Below are 12,743 nucleotides of genomic sequence, written 5' to 3'. Positions count from 1 at the left end.
TTATCCATGTACATTTCATTTTAGAAAAATAAAATGAAAGCAGGTGTGACTTAAGTAGCTTATTGAAATATTGAGTCATTTAAGACCATTAAACTATCGGTCCCCTCAGATAGGGAATGAAATGTCCCATCTTTTATGTGTAATCTTACCCGTTTACCTATAAGAAATCTCCCTCAAAGTCCAGGAAATTCGAATCTTCAGTTTTCAAACAAAAAGAGTCAAGTTTAGTGGTTTCAGGGGTTTGGTCATTTCAGAAGCCCCTATCATCTGTTCTATAGTACCTAGGAACAACTTATTGTGTCATATTAAAGATAAGAAACTCATTCATCTGTCAGTTCACATCAGGCTTATGGCTTTGTGAGCTACATACAGCTAAAGACATAGTTAGAAATGCAAGCTGCATATAAAGATCCAGTTCCCGTCTATATTTTTAACTGCCTGTATATCTGGTTCTGTATCTCCCAGAACCGTAAGCCTCATGGTTCTGGGTTTTTTAGGTACTACAGATTCTGAAATGACACTAGCCCTCCAACCACTAAACTTGACTCATCTTATGTGAAAATCAGGTTGAAAGAATCATTTTTCAAGACTGGTATCGCTTACCCCAGTCTTGATAACTCTAACACCAGCATTCTATGCCACTTTATGAAATCTTTGCCAACTTCTAATCATCATGGGTGTTGGAAAGTTGGTGCACACAATAATACATGTGGTGAACACTTGTGGTTTCAACTAGAGGTCAAAAACCTATGGTTTGGAATTTTATTTTAGCTAACAATATGTATAAACTTAATAATTTATATCCTGCAATGTAGGTGTTGAGACTACATGCACACAGCACATGGCAATCTTTGGGACCCTAACAAAGGTCCTGTGGACAGTTGTTTGCATCCATTGTGTCATTGGCGATGACAATAAAAAAAGATTGCCCAGGCCGCAAAGCAGGCAGGAACATGGTCTGCTCTATCTTTTGGGACTCAGGCAGTCAGCTCATAAACTGAGCTGTGCAATCCTCCGGTGCGTGTGCGCTTAGAAAGTGAATAGTGACGTGTGCTAGCTGTAAAAAATACACGAGAGTTTAATCTCTTGATGTGCATGAGTCCTGGGTCTGTTTCCACTGAACAATATCCCTTGTAGTTAAAAATGTTTATTTATTAAATGTGTTTTTTTCAATCATAAGGGCGCCAATAAACAGTGCAGTCAGGATGCAGCCAACCACAGTTATGATGCTGATGGCCACATGCATTTTGCTTTTAACAAAATTTTTATTTAGAGACTGCAGGCTCGGACTGGATCTGGATCCACCACCTGTCCCTACATGGAGCCCCTTCCAGAGATAGGAGATAAGGGTTATTGTAATCTATTGTTATTAATATTGTCAGCATTTTCTTATTGGTAACATTGGTGATAAGTGCTAAAACATCCCTGACCTAAACTCAGGAACCAACAGAAAGCTCAGGAAACCAGGGGTAATCTCACAATATCCCCAACATCACTTCCATGACATAATGTGCTGGGAAGGAGAAAGAAATTACAAAATTTTTCACTGCCTCCCCAACCAGTGTCTAAAAAATTAATGGATCCGCTTATAGTTAATATTGTCATGTAGCAAGCAGTAGGAAGGTCCCAACAGTTAGTTTTACTGGTAGGCCCCAGGCACCTCACTATATAGAGTGACTATATAACATACTGTTAACATGATACAGTCACTAAATACTCATTTTGAAATGAATTATTATCAAAATTCCTTAATTGGACGTGGCTGGCCACATCCTGATCACTCCATGGCCGCACCATGTATTTCCAGCCTAATGAACATTAGTTGAGTGATCAACTAATGATTGTTTTAGCCAGGCAATGACACCATAATAGTTAAGAACTTGCCATTAAGTTAAAGAGCTTGCCTTAGGAAGAATTTATAATCTTTCATCTACAAATAATCTTCAGTTATTAGAATGTTCCCAAAAGATTGTTATGACACAATGAAGAGAGGATTTATCAGTCATTCTGTGCAATAAATGTTAATTGGAGTTAATGTTACAGCATGGAGAATAAACAGATAGCAGCCGTATTTATCTACCGTCTTCTACTCTTATCACTGAGCTATGGCTCCTGTCCTCAATAAATGTTTCCTATTTGCAGGAAATAAAACCTATACACAGAGTGCAAATAGGAAGAGCCTTTATTTTTTATATAGCGCACCCAGATTCCGCAGTGCTTGAAAGAGATTGCCAAATCAGTCCCTGTCCCCAATGGGGCTCACAATCTTATCAACCTACCAGTATGTTTTTTGGAATGTAGCAGTGCGGACTAGCATATTCCATCTCTGTACGACATCCATATTGTACACAACAGACTGCAATGAACTCCTGTCCTGAAAAAAAAAATCACAGGATCATAGAAAGAACTTAAATCAGACTTGTGAATAAGCCCAACAACTTATTACAGCTAATTAAATTTTATGTTTAAGGCGGTTGTCCACCTCGAGCGCATTCCAGAAAATAATTAATATTGTTTGTGTAATGAAACGTAATAACATTTTCCAATAAACAGTGTACTTTCTGTATCTTTTCTTCATGGCTTCCAAGATCTCTGCTTGCTGTCATGTATTTATTTATTCTTTCTTATACCTTATATGACCCTATATAAGACTGACTGGAACATTGTACAAGCACTGTCACCTCCTGTTTCACCCCTTCCGTCTCATAGATTGTAAGCTCTTTGAGCAGGGCCCTCATCCCTGTTGTTTCATCTGTCCATGTTATTGCTCTGTGATGTTTTGTTTCTGTATTTATCTTGTCTAGATTAAGTTGCTTGGAACTCCAAACTGATACAGTTTACCTACATTGATACATTGTAACAAATCATTAGGACACAGTAGATTGCTGTTGTGCTTATTTATTTGGCTGGCACAGCACTGTTTTGACTGGATACAAGTGCAGCAAAAGTGCATTATTACAAAAGAACTGTGCTAACAAATTGTAAACTAGTAGAAAGCATGTTTTTTGGCATCAGCTGAAGTGAATGAAGTTACTCTATTCATGTGTTGCCTCTGCTCCATTAAGGTGGGGGGCAGGGACATAACTAGGATAGACAGGGCCCCATAGCAGACTTCTGAATGGCGCCCCCCTTCCCGTTTTAAATTTTGCATATTACACTCACATATAAACACACACAATTATATACCAATATACATAAACTTACAGTTCATACACACACATTTATACACTCTTATACACATACACATCACATATACACACATACAGTGCCATATACAAACGTGCAGCATATATATAATGGTGCATTTCCTTTATTCTTTATTGTCAGGTTGGATGACGGGGCCCCCTTGACACTGTGGGACCCATAGCGTCTGCTATGGCTGCAACCACTGTAGTTACGCCCCTGGAGGGGGGACTTGTATCCCCTGGCGGGATTGTCAGTGCTTGAACCACCACTGGTTACTAATCCCCTAGCAGGTTGGTTTTTATGTCCTGGCCCTTTTTGATTTTGCATTTTTCACTCTATATCTTCCAAAAGCCATAACTTGTATTTTTTGTTATCTGTGGGACAAATTGTATTTCCTAGTGTACGGGAATGAAATAGGAAGCTGGAAAAAAATTGCAAAGCAGTAATTGACAAAAATATGCCTTTTTTTTTTTTTTCTCATCAAGCACCCTATGGGGGCTGATCCAATATAGTACAATAGTATATGTTGCATCTGTATTAGTAGGCCCTGCTTTGGGCTGCCTGAAAAACAGCTGATCAACCAATCCAAAATGGGCACTGCCATTATTTAAGTGCTGTGGTCGGTCCGTGAATCACGGAGTGTGAATAGTACAGTTTCATGGCCCGACCACAGTGCCTGGGACAGGACCCCATACATAATAGTGATATGTGATGCAAGGAGTCCCTTCTTCTCCGCTAAATTGCAGTGTCACACTATGGGGCAGATTTACTTACCCGGTCCGTTCGCGATCCAGCGGCGCGTTCTCTGCGGTGGATTCGGGTCCGGCCGGGATTCATCAAGGTAGTTCCTCCGCTGTCCACCAGGTGGCGCTGCTGCGCTGAAAAGCATCTGAACGCACTCAACTTCACCGAGCCGGACCAAGTGAAGGTAAGCACATCCCAAGCGACACTTTTATTGTTTTAAATGCGGCGGTTATTACGAATCCGTCGGGTTTTCGCTCGGCCACGCCCCCGATTTTCGTTGCGTGCATGCCGGCGCCGATGCGACACAATCCAATCGCGTGCGCCAAAATCCCGGGGCAATACAGGGAAAATCGGCGCAAATTGTTAATATTCGGGTAACACGTCGGGAAACCGCGAATCGGGCCCTTAGTAAATGACCCCCTATATATTCACAATGATGCACAGAGCCCCGTCCTTGGCATTGTCATTGCTGTGTGAATTGCAGCCAGCGTACAATCTGTTATTCATGGACTGACCATGGTGTGGTCATCTGATACAGCCCTCATTCAGCATGTGATGGATGAAAGCAAGGTTTGGCTTGTTGACCACACTCTGAACGAACATGACCTCAGCAGTTACAGACTGACAAAAGCAGCAGATATTGGCAGAGCCATGGAGGAAGTCAGTATGGCCAGTGATTGGCAGCACCAGTCACAGAAGTGATGTACATGACACGGGAACAGGATCAGCAGGGACCAGGGTTTGTAGCAGTGAGACAATTATTGGGCAAGTTGTGTTTTTTACTTGATGCAGCTTTTTTTCGTATTTAGGCCATTTAAGAAATAAAATCTCAGAACCACTTTAAAAAGGAAAGGGGAAGCCAAAAACTGATTGACACCAAGTTATATCACACACTGGCTTATAACACTGGTGGCCATGCTGGCGCCCATCCAGCTTTCCCAGGATCAGATACGACCCATCAGGGCGGAGAGCTGTAGTGCAGTGTGAGCTCCTGGCTGGTTACATAACTCTATTTTCCCTGTATGTAATAATCCATTTATCTCATATGAACGCAGGTTCCAGTCCTGACATCAGCTCACATGCTACCAAGCTGCCGCGTCCCGCCCCTCAGTCCCCAGCGGCCATTTCTACTGGCTGCTTGTGCTGCCTGTCTTTCGTTGTTGGGCGGTGATTGGTGCGTGCCAGGCGGCTGGGCCTGGTTGGCACTTCCGCCTGGGTGTCAGTGGAGAAGCTGGGTGCTGAGCAGCAGGTAAATAACAGGCCTGATGGGGGCCCTCATCGGGGCATGCTGGGAAGTCACCGGGGGCTGCGATGGCTGTAGCAGTGGCTGCAGGCCTGTGCTTCTACCGGGGTACGAGCTATCAGTATGCTGTATGTCCTGTGTATATGGACTGCTGGGATATGCCCTGTATATTACAGCCAAAACTAGTATAAAATACACGTGGATCACAACTCAACTGATAATGTTAAAGGGGTCCTCTTCATTTGTAATTAAAGGGGTCCTTCTGAGTTATACACTAGAAAGTTCTGTACAGCTGAGCACTTGCTACTATTACATCCAGTCTATGAAATCTTTTACATAGCCCCCAGTGACTTCAGAGTGGAAAGCTTTTTGAATGTCCAGAGATCATCTTCTTGTATGTTTTTCATGTATGATCCTAAGTCAGTTTGAAGGGTTGTTCCACTCTCCATAGGATATGGGGCAAGCGACTGATCTTATCGACATTCACAAGAATTTAGGGGTTCATTTACTTCTGTGGGACTGATGAAGATGGGAAAGTAGATCACATCACTTCATCAGTCACATAGCAATGACCACCTCTCCATTCACACAGCAGTTGGACCCCTAGCAATGATCACACATAAGGACAAAGTGACAGCATCTAAGCTTAATCTGCAGAGAGGAAGGTATTTAAAGGGAATGTCTTGCCAAATTTAAATGTTCAGATCTTAAAATATTTTCTGTCCATGATTATGGAGGCTGTCATCTTGCCTGAACAAAAAAAAAGCATTTAGTACTCTACAATACATAGGCAGCAGTTTTTTTCATTTGCTTTGTACATAGGAACTGTAAGTTGTTTTCGATAGCGGTGGATGGAACGGTGGTGTTTTTTATGGTGGTGTTATCTTTTGTGCTCTATTATTCTTCTCTGTTATCTAAATAAGAAGTGCAAATTCCCTTCAGAAATCAGTCTGATGGCCAGTGACAATTACGGGATATTTTGTATTTTTTAATTATTTATAGTGACCTGCAATAAAAATAATAAAGATACATTTTTAAGTAGAAATATACAGTTAAACAATAGGGGTAAATTCGCACAGTTTTATACACAAGTTCTCATGCTTAAAAAAAAAAAAAATCGCCTGCATAACAGTATTATTCAGTTCAATGAGATTTAGAAAGCCTTAAAATAGCTGTAGATTTGAGTATGTTGGAGTCTAGAACATTAGCCTTGAGTGTGCGTTCACATGTTGCGCTTTGGTTGCGTTTTCATTCCGTTTTAAAAATGCATTACAACAGGGGAGGAGAGGTGATTTGCCTAATTACATTACGGTTAACATTTGTAAACAATACATTAACACATGTGTTTTGTTAACGCATGCGTTAATATCGCATTAACAAATGTAAATAGTAATGTAATTGGGCAAATCGCCTCTCCTCAGCTGTTGTAATGCGTTTTAAACACAATGAAAACGCAACCAAAGCGCAACGTGTCACATATTCCACTAGTGTTGCGTTCATAACACGATGCTAGCGCACAGGGAAACGCATATGCGATCGGGCCGAGGCCCGTCCCCCGTTGTGTTATGAATGCAACAATAGCGGAACGTGTGACCATGCAGCCTCGTGTTCAGTGTTTCAGATGCAGTTTTTGAAGCCAAAAGCAGGTGTGGATTATAATGGGTAAAGACTTTTCATTAAGAACTGCTACTTCTCCTCTATTTTCACTGCACTCCTGCTTCGGACATCAAAAACTGCATCTGAAAAACTGAACTTGTGGATGCACCTTAAAGGGCATGTCCAGGATTAGAAAAACATGGCTGCTCTTTTTCAGAAATGGCGCCACCCCTCCATTAGTCAGCTGTATGATACAGCAGTCAGTGGAATACACTTATGAGACAGGAGATGGATTTTAGACTACTTCAGACACCAGCTGGCACCCCCTACTTGTGGCTTTCTGTAAAACGCCTTTGGACATAGCATAAATGACCTCTGACTAATCATTGGCGCAGCGCTATCACTGCTCTTATGGTACTTGCAGTGACTTTGTGTTCATGTGACTTTCGCTTGTTTTTCACATGTAAGCACAGCAGAACGAAGCTGATAACATGGCAGGATCTGGACAGCGTGTAGTCGCTTGTGTCAGCCGATTGTAAGATGCTCACGTCTTGTCTGTGTGACAAATGCAGCTCATCCTCTGTAACTCGAGGTCAACCCCGTGTAGTGTTCATAACCGGATGTAAGTCCTTTTTTCTGGTTTCGCTATCTGCATATGTTGATCCCCGGGGTGATTTTTCTTGTACATGGAGTCCCGGCAATTGTTACATACAGTAAAGGAGATGCTTAATGTTACAGTTACATACATACACTACAAGAGGCGCTTACATGTTGCGTAGAAACATAGTAACAGGACATTGCGATACAGCACAATACAGGTTACATGACCATGTTACATTACATGTACAAGGGAGGCAATCACAGCACAAAATACACTAGGGACAATAAGAAATAGACACCGGGTAGACAGACATGCATAGGGGGTACTACAGTAGGGGCGCTGGTGTGGCATTAACAGGGATTGTGGTGAAACAGTGGTGTGCGGCTGCTTCTGGTTTGGCAGAAGAGACACTGCCCATAGCACTGAAACAATTGTCGTTTTTGCCAATTATTATTATTATTATTAATTAAAACAGGTCAAAAATTGATGCGTTTTCAAAAATGGACTGCTTAAAAACGGCCCAGAAACGGGTTCAAAATGCCGGCCAAAGGGTGGTGACACACATGGCGTTTTTGGGACGTTTTTAGTTAGTGCGTTTTTAGATGGTAAAAAACGCATGTGTTTTTGACCAGTTTAAATTAAGATAATTGGTCAAACCTGTGAAAAACGCATGCGATTTTTAAGATCTGAAAACGCACTAAAAATGGCCTAAAAACACCTTGTGTCACCACCCTAAGACTGTGCCACAATTTAAGAGAGGTTGGGAGTCCCTGCATTGCACAGACCTCTGCTCAGTGTGTTGCCTGTGGGATCAAGCCAACATATGGCAAGCTGACACGGCTGCACGTGTTCATGAGCACTTATTGTGTCTGACATTTCATACTCATTTCCTTTTTTATTTTTCATGGTGTTTCATGATCTATTTTTTTTTTTGTTCAAATAAAAAAGTAAAAAAAAAAATAACCAGATGTGGTAGTTTGTATAAACTCTTGACTTTGCATAATTGCTGTTTTCCATGCCGGCCACATGGAAGTTGACCTCTGACCCCCTGTAGGGACAGGAAACTCAGAGAGGTTAAAAACCCTCCCCTCTACCATTGACACCAGCATTTTCCTGTCCCTGTAGGATGAACTATGATAGGTCTCATCCTCCTCCCTCATGGGGGGGAATTTATGTGTTTACAAAACCTGGCAGCGCCCGGGGGGCCTTAGTCGGGTATCCCTCCCTGTTGACCTTGGAGCCGACTATGAAGGTCCGGTGACCCCTTCCTCCGTCCCTCTCATTATGCAGCCATCCCAGTTAATGAAGAGAGGGGCAAGTCTCTGACAGACTCCCCACCGTTGCCTGTGGGAGTTATACTCCCGAACATTGGTCCCAGTGGAGGCCTCCATCTTGGATGAGGTGGTGCATGCTGGGACTAGAAACTTGTATTTTGTTGAGTGCAAATGTGTTTCTCCTCCGGATCACTAGGAAACATCATTGCTTATTGATCATTGGGTGAATAACAGCAGAACGCAAACAATGGAATAAAGAGCTATGCATAAAGATATATCTAGCAAGTATTGACGTTGAAAATTAGTTTTCATCAAAATATAACATGCTGTTACAGACTTATTTGGCTTCTGCTTTATATCTGGCCAGGGAAGAATAATGTTAAAGCAATTGCTAGTCGAGCAGTTCCCTGCTGTGCTGTGGACATAGCCAGAACTGTTTTGTGTGGTTCTTTCAGTGCAGGATACTGGAGTTAGACCATTGTTTATCTTGTTCTATATTCAGTAAAACCCCCAGGGAAGTTATTGTCATATGAACATCTTCTGAAGCTTCTTTCAATAGTTATTCATTCTTTTTTATTTTCATTGAAAGTGTCAGGAGTTTCCTTGCCATTTTTTGTTCAGTGTTGGCAGAAGTGTGCTTTAGTATGCTTTCCGAATAGTATAGCGATAGTCACAGGAGCTGGCAATGAAAGCAGGCCTTTGGGTACACACGGTAGCATTTCTTAAAAATTGTATTATTTCAGGCTAAATTTGAGAATATAAAGGCCGTTGAGATCTGTTAGCGGCACGCTGTGTATAAGGTATAAACTATATATGAGTTAACATAAGTCTAGCCAGGCTCCAGGTACAAAAAGAACATAAGAACACTGTCAATGTTATTCAAAAGTTCGGGTCCAATTCAATAATATTAAGGGAGGGTCACATATCAGAAAATTATCAGCAAAACGAAAGAAAGGAGGATGTGCATATAGAACAAATACAAAATGAAACAATTAAATCTAAAGGTATAATATAAGGTATACTCAAGTAGATACACCCCCAAATTTCTAGCTAGATAAAACCAGAGAGAGTTGCATTACCGGATGTTTGAGGTGGCAATGGGGTAGGATGGAAATCCTCATGTGGATTGTCAGTCTAGTGGCTTCCTTCTGAGATTTTTATCCCCACCTCCGCCATTCAGGGGTGTAACTACAGGAGTAGCAGCCATGGCAGCCCGAAGTGGTAGGGGGCCTGGCCACCCAACCTGCCACACTGATGAATGGAGGATGTTCACCATTATATACACATTATGCTGCTCATTGAACAGCATGATTATAATCTTTATCATATTCTCTAGAGCAGTGATGGCAAACCTTTTAGACACTGAGTGCCCAAACTACAACCAAAACCCACCTATTTTTCTCAAAGTGCCAATGCGACAATTAAAGCAGTTACTTTTTACTCCCTGCTCTGTCACAGGTTTAAATTGCAAAGGCATCTGAAGACACCAACACAGTAGAAAGAAGAAGACGTTTTGGATTATCATTGTACATTCCTTCCAGGATCCTGGGACTGCAAGAGGCCTTGAGTCCTGTCTGGCGACCTATGTGCTCGGGTGATGGTGCCCAGAGAGGGCTCTGAAGGCCACCTCTGGCACCAGTGCCATAGGTTCGCCACCACTGCTCTAGAGCTTTGCAAATCAAAGGGGACATATACAAATAGTACAAGCAGTCATATGGAACAATAGGAGTGAGGGCCCTGCTCATAAGATCTTACAGTCTATGAGGGTGAAGGGGTGACACAAGAGGTGTAAGACTTTGTGTAATGGTCCACCCATTATAAGGGCTGTATAAGAGAACAACATAAAATAATTTAATAAGTAAAAATATTACTGCTTGAACCAGCCATTAGCTGCCATCCTATATACCAGGTCAATGGGACTGCAGAGAAGCCTGGAGCTTGGTATATATCTAGTGTTTGCCGTATAACAGATGGGTGGAGAACACAGGGTTAGTAAAGAAAGTTGAAATTTCATGCAGTTGGGGAGTGTGATTTCCTAAAGGATTTCCGTAAGAGATGGGTTTTAAGAGCACGTTTGAAACTTTTGAGGTTGAGTATCTGGCCCGTTCCACACATGTGCTGCCCGAACGCTGCAAACCGGGACTAAACGGACATGCTGAGTTCAGTTCCAGTTTGCAGCGCTTGGGCTGGGAGATCCAGGCAAGTGTGGAATGGGCCTAAGTCTGATAGTCTGGGGTAGGGCATTCCAGAGAATCGCTGCAGCTCTAGAGAAGTACTGGAGATGTAAGTGGGAGCATAATCGTAGATCACTGGCAGTTCAAAGATCACGGTTGGGCAATAGAACAAAACAAAGGAGGAGAGGTAGGGAAGTGCAGCATTATGCAGAGCTTGTGTATGAGGGTGATTATTTGGAAGGAGACAGGCAAGTATAATATGTATATAAAAGTGCACATATTTCTTAGCACATAGCTGAGACGGAAGTTTAGATGACAAATTTCAGGGGTGGGGAGCGCAGAACGGCAGCACTAGAAAAGTTTCATCTCTAATTCCTGCTATTTACTTCTCCCATGTGGTCAGAAGCTACTGGGTCCCGGCATTATAGTGAGTGTATACATATGTGTGTATGAGTGTATAAATGCTGTATGTATGCATGTTTATGCGGTGTCTATATTGTGTGTGTATACTGTATGTGTAATTAGTATAATATATTTAATGTGTATAAATGTATATAGTGTGCATAAATATGTGCGCATAAGTTTATAAATGTATGTATGAGTGTAGAACGAAATGTGTCCATCAGTATATAATTGTGTTTCATTGTATAAACATGTGAGTGTACAAATATGTATATTTTATCCGGGGAAGAGGGAGCCCATGCAGAAGTCTGCTGTGTGGCTCAGCCTCTCCTATTGTTACCCTGAACTGATGTGAGACCTTACAGCATTTCTCTGTATAGATTTTACAGAAGAGGGAAGAACTTCTGTTCCTGAACAAGTTTGTTGAAGCTTCTCCACTACTCTAAGTCCAGATACAATCCTGGAACATAAATGGATTTTTTTTTGCAGTCCTCCTGCTACTAATAACATACACATGTATGTTTGCAAAGCTCTCTACCTAGCACTGTCTGCAGCTTTGTATGTGAAGACTCCTTTAAAAATATCTATTTAAACATTGAGTAACTATGTAAATACAGCAGATTGTTTACTTTAAGATGTGGCAAATTTACAAAAGCCCAGTGACTTGTAACTGAAAGAATCTGGAAGGAGACTGGAGCATGATTTGGTCTTTTAAATCATCATGTATGTAAAAGCCACAGATTTTCACACTTTACAATGTAAAGGTGAGAACCTGCAGTGGATCCACAGCTCAGCCCAATGTATAATCCATACTTGTGATAGGTTAGGAATTAATGGTTAAAAATGAATCTTTGATTTGGGATGAGATCCATCATAGGAAAATTTGGTACTAAGGGTTCGTTCACACATTGCATTAAATTCTTTGTAAACACAATTGAATTACTTTACTCTATGTAAATATTGGGGGTGAGGGGTGTTGTTTTGTCGTAATTTGCACTAAAAAAACTACCTGGGCCACATTTAAAAAGGGTTTGACAGTTTTCTGGCACTGTTGCGACTAGCTTGACAAAAGGGGCGTGGCCTCATGCAAAAAATAATGCTAAGAATTGTCTCATCTTGTGTCTGGTCTTATGCTGCACTAGATTTATTATCCAGCATCGGACAATGGCTGCACGGAGCGATATGTCCTATCTTTCCCCGTGTTACGACCCATATGTAATGCATTTCTATGTACAGGGGCGGGGTCACCCCTCCTTCTCTCTATGTTGCCGGACGTATATGTTCGTCTAAATGCGGCCTAAGGCCGGCAGCACATGTGGCATTTTGAACCAGTTTTTGGGCCATTTTTAAGCAGTCCATTAAAAAAGGCATGCGTTTTCGAAAAGCGCATATGTTTTATGACCGGTTTTACCAATTATCTTAATTCAAACGGGTCAAATACGGATGCGTTTTCAAAAAACGCATATACTTTTCAAAAACTCATGTGTTTTTTTACGGACTGCTTAAAAACGGGTTGAAAATGC

The 12,743-nt window shown here is 41.7% G+C and overlaps 1 protein-coding gene across 1 annotated transcript in view; it reads left to right on the top strand.

Moving 5' to 3' along the window:
- Nucleotides 1-5,038: 5,038 nt before the first annotated feature.
- The window catches only part of OSBPL2 (oxysterol binding protein like 2), a 75,728-nt gene continuing 68,023 nt past the window's right edge, over nucleotides 5,039-12,743 (top strand). Inside the window, exon 1 of the mRNA XM_072110973.1 lies at nucleotides 5,039-5,179. The gene's annotated coding sequence lies outside the window, so the exon portion shown is untranslated. The remainder of the gene's footprint in view (nucleotides 5,180-12,743) is intronic.

Source organism: Engystomops pustulosus, chromosome 6 (genome assembly GCF_040894005.1).
Source record: "Engystomops pustulosus chromosome 6, aEngPut4.maternal, whole genome shotgun sequence".
In the NCBI taxonomy this organism is placed as follows: domain Eukaryota; kingdom Metazoa; phylum Chordata; class Amphibia; order Anura; family Leptodactylidae; genus Engystomops; species Engystomops pustulosus.
This window is presented reverse-complemented; position numbering and strand designations above follow the sequence as displayed.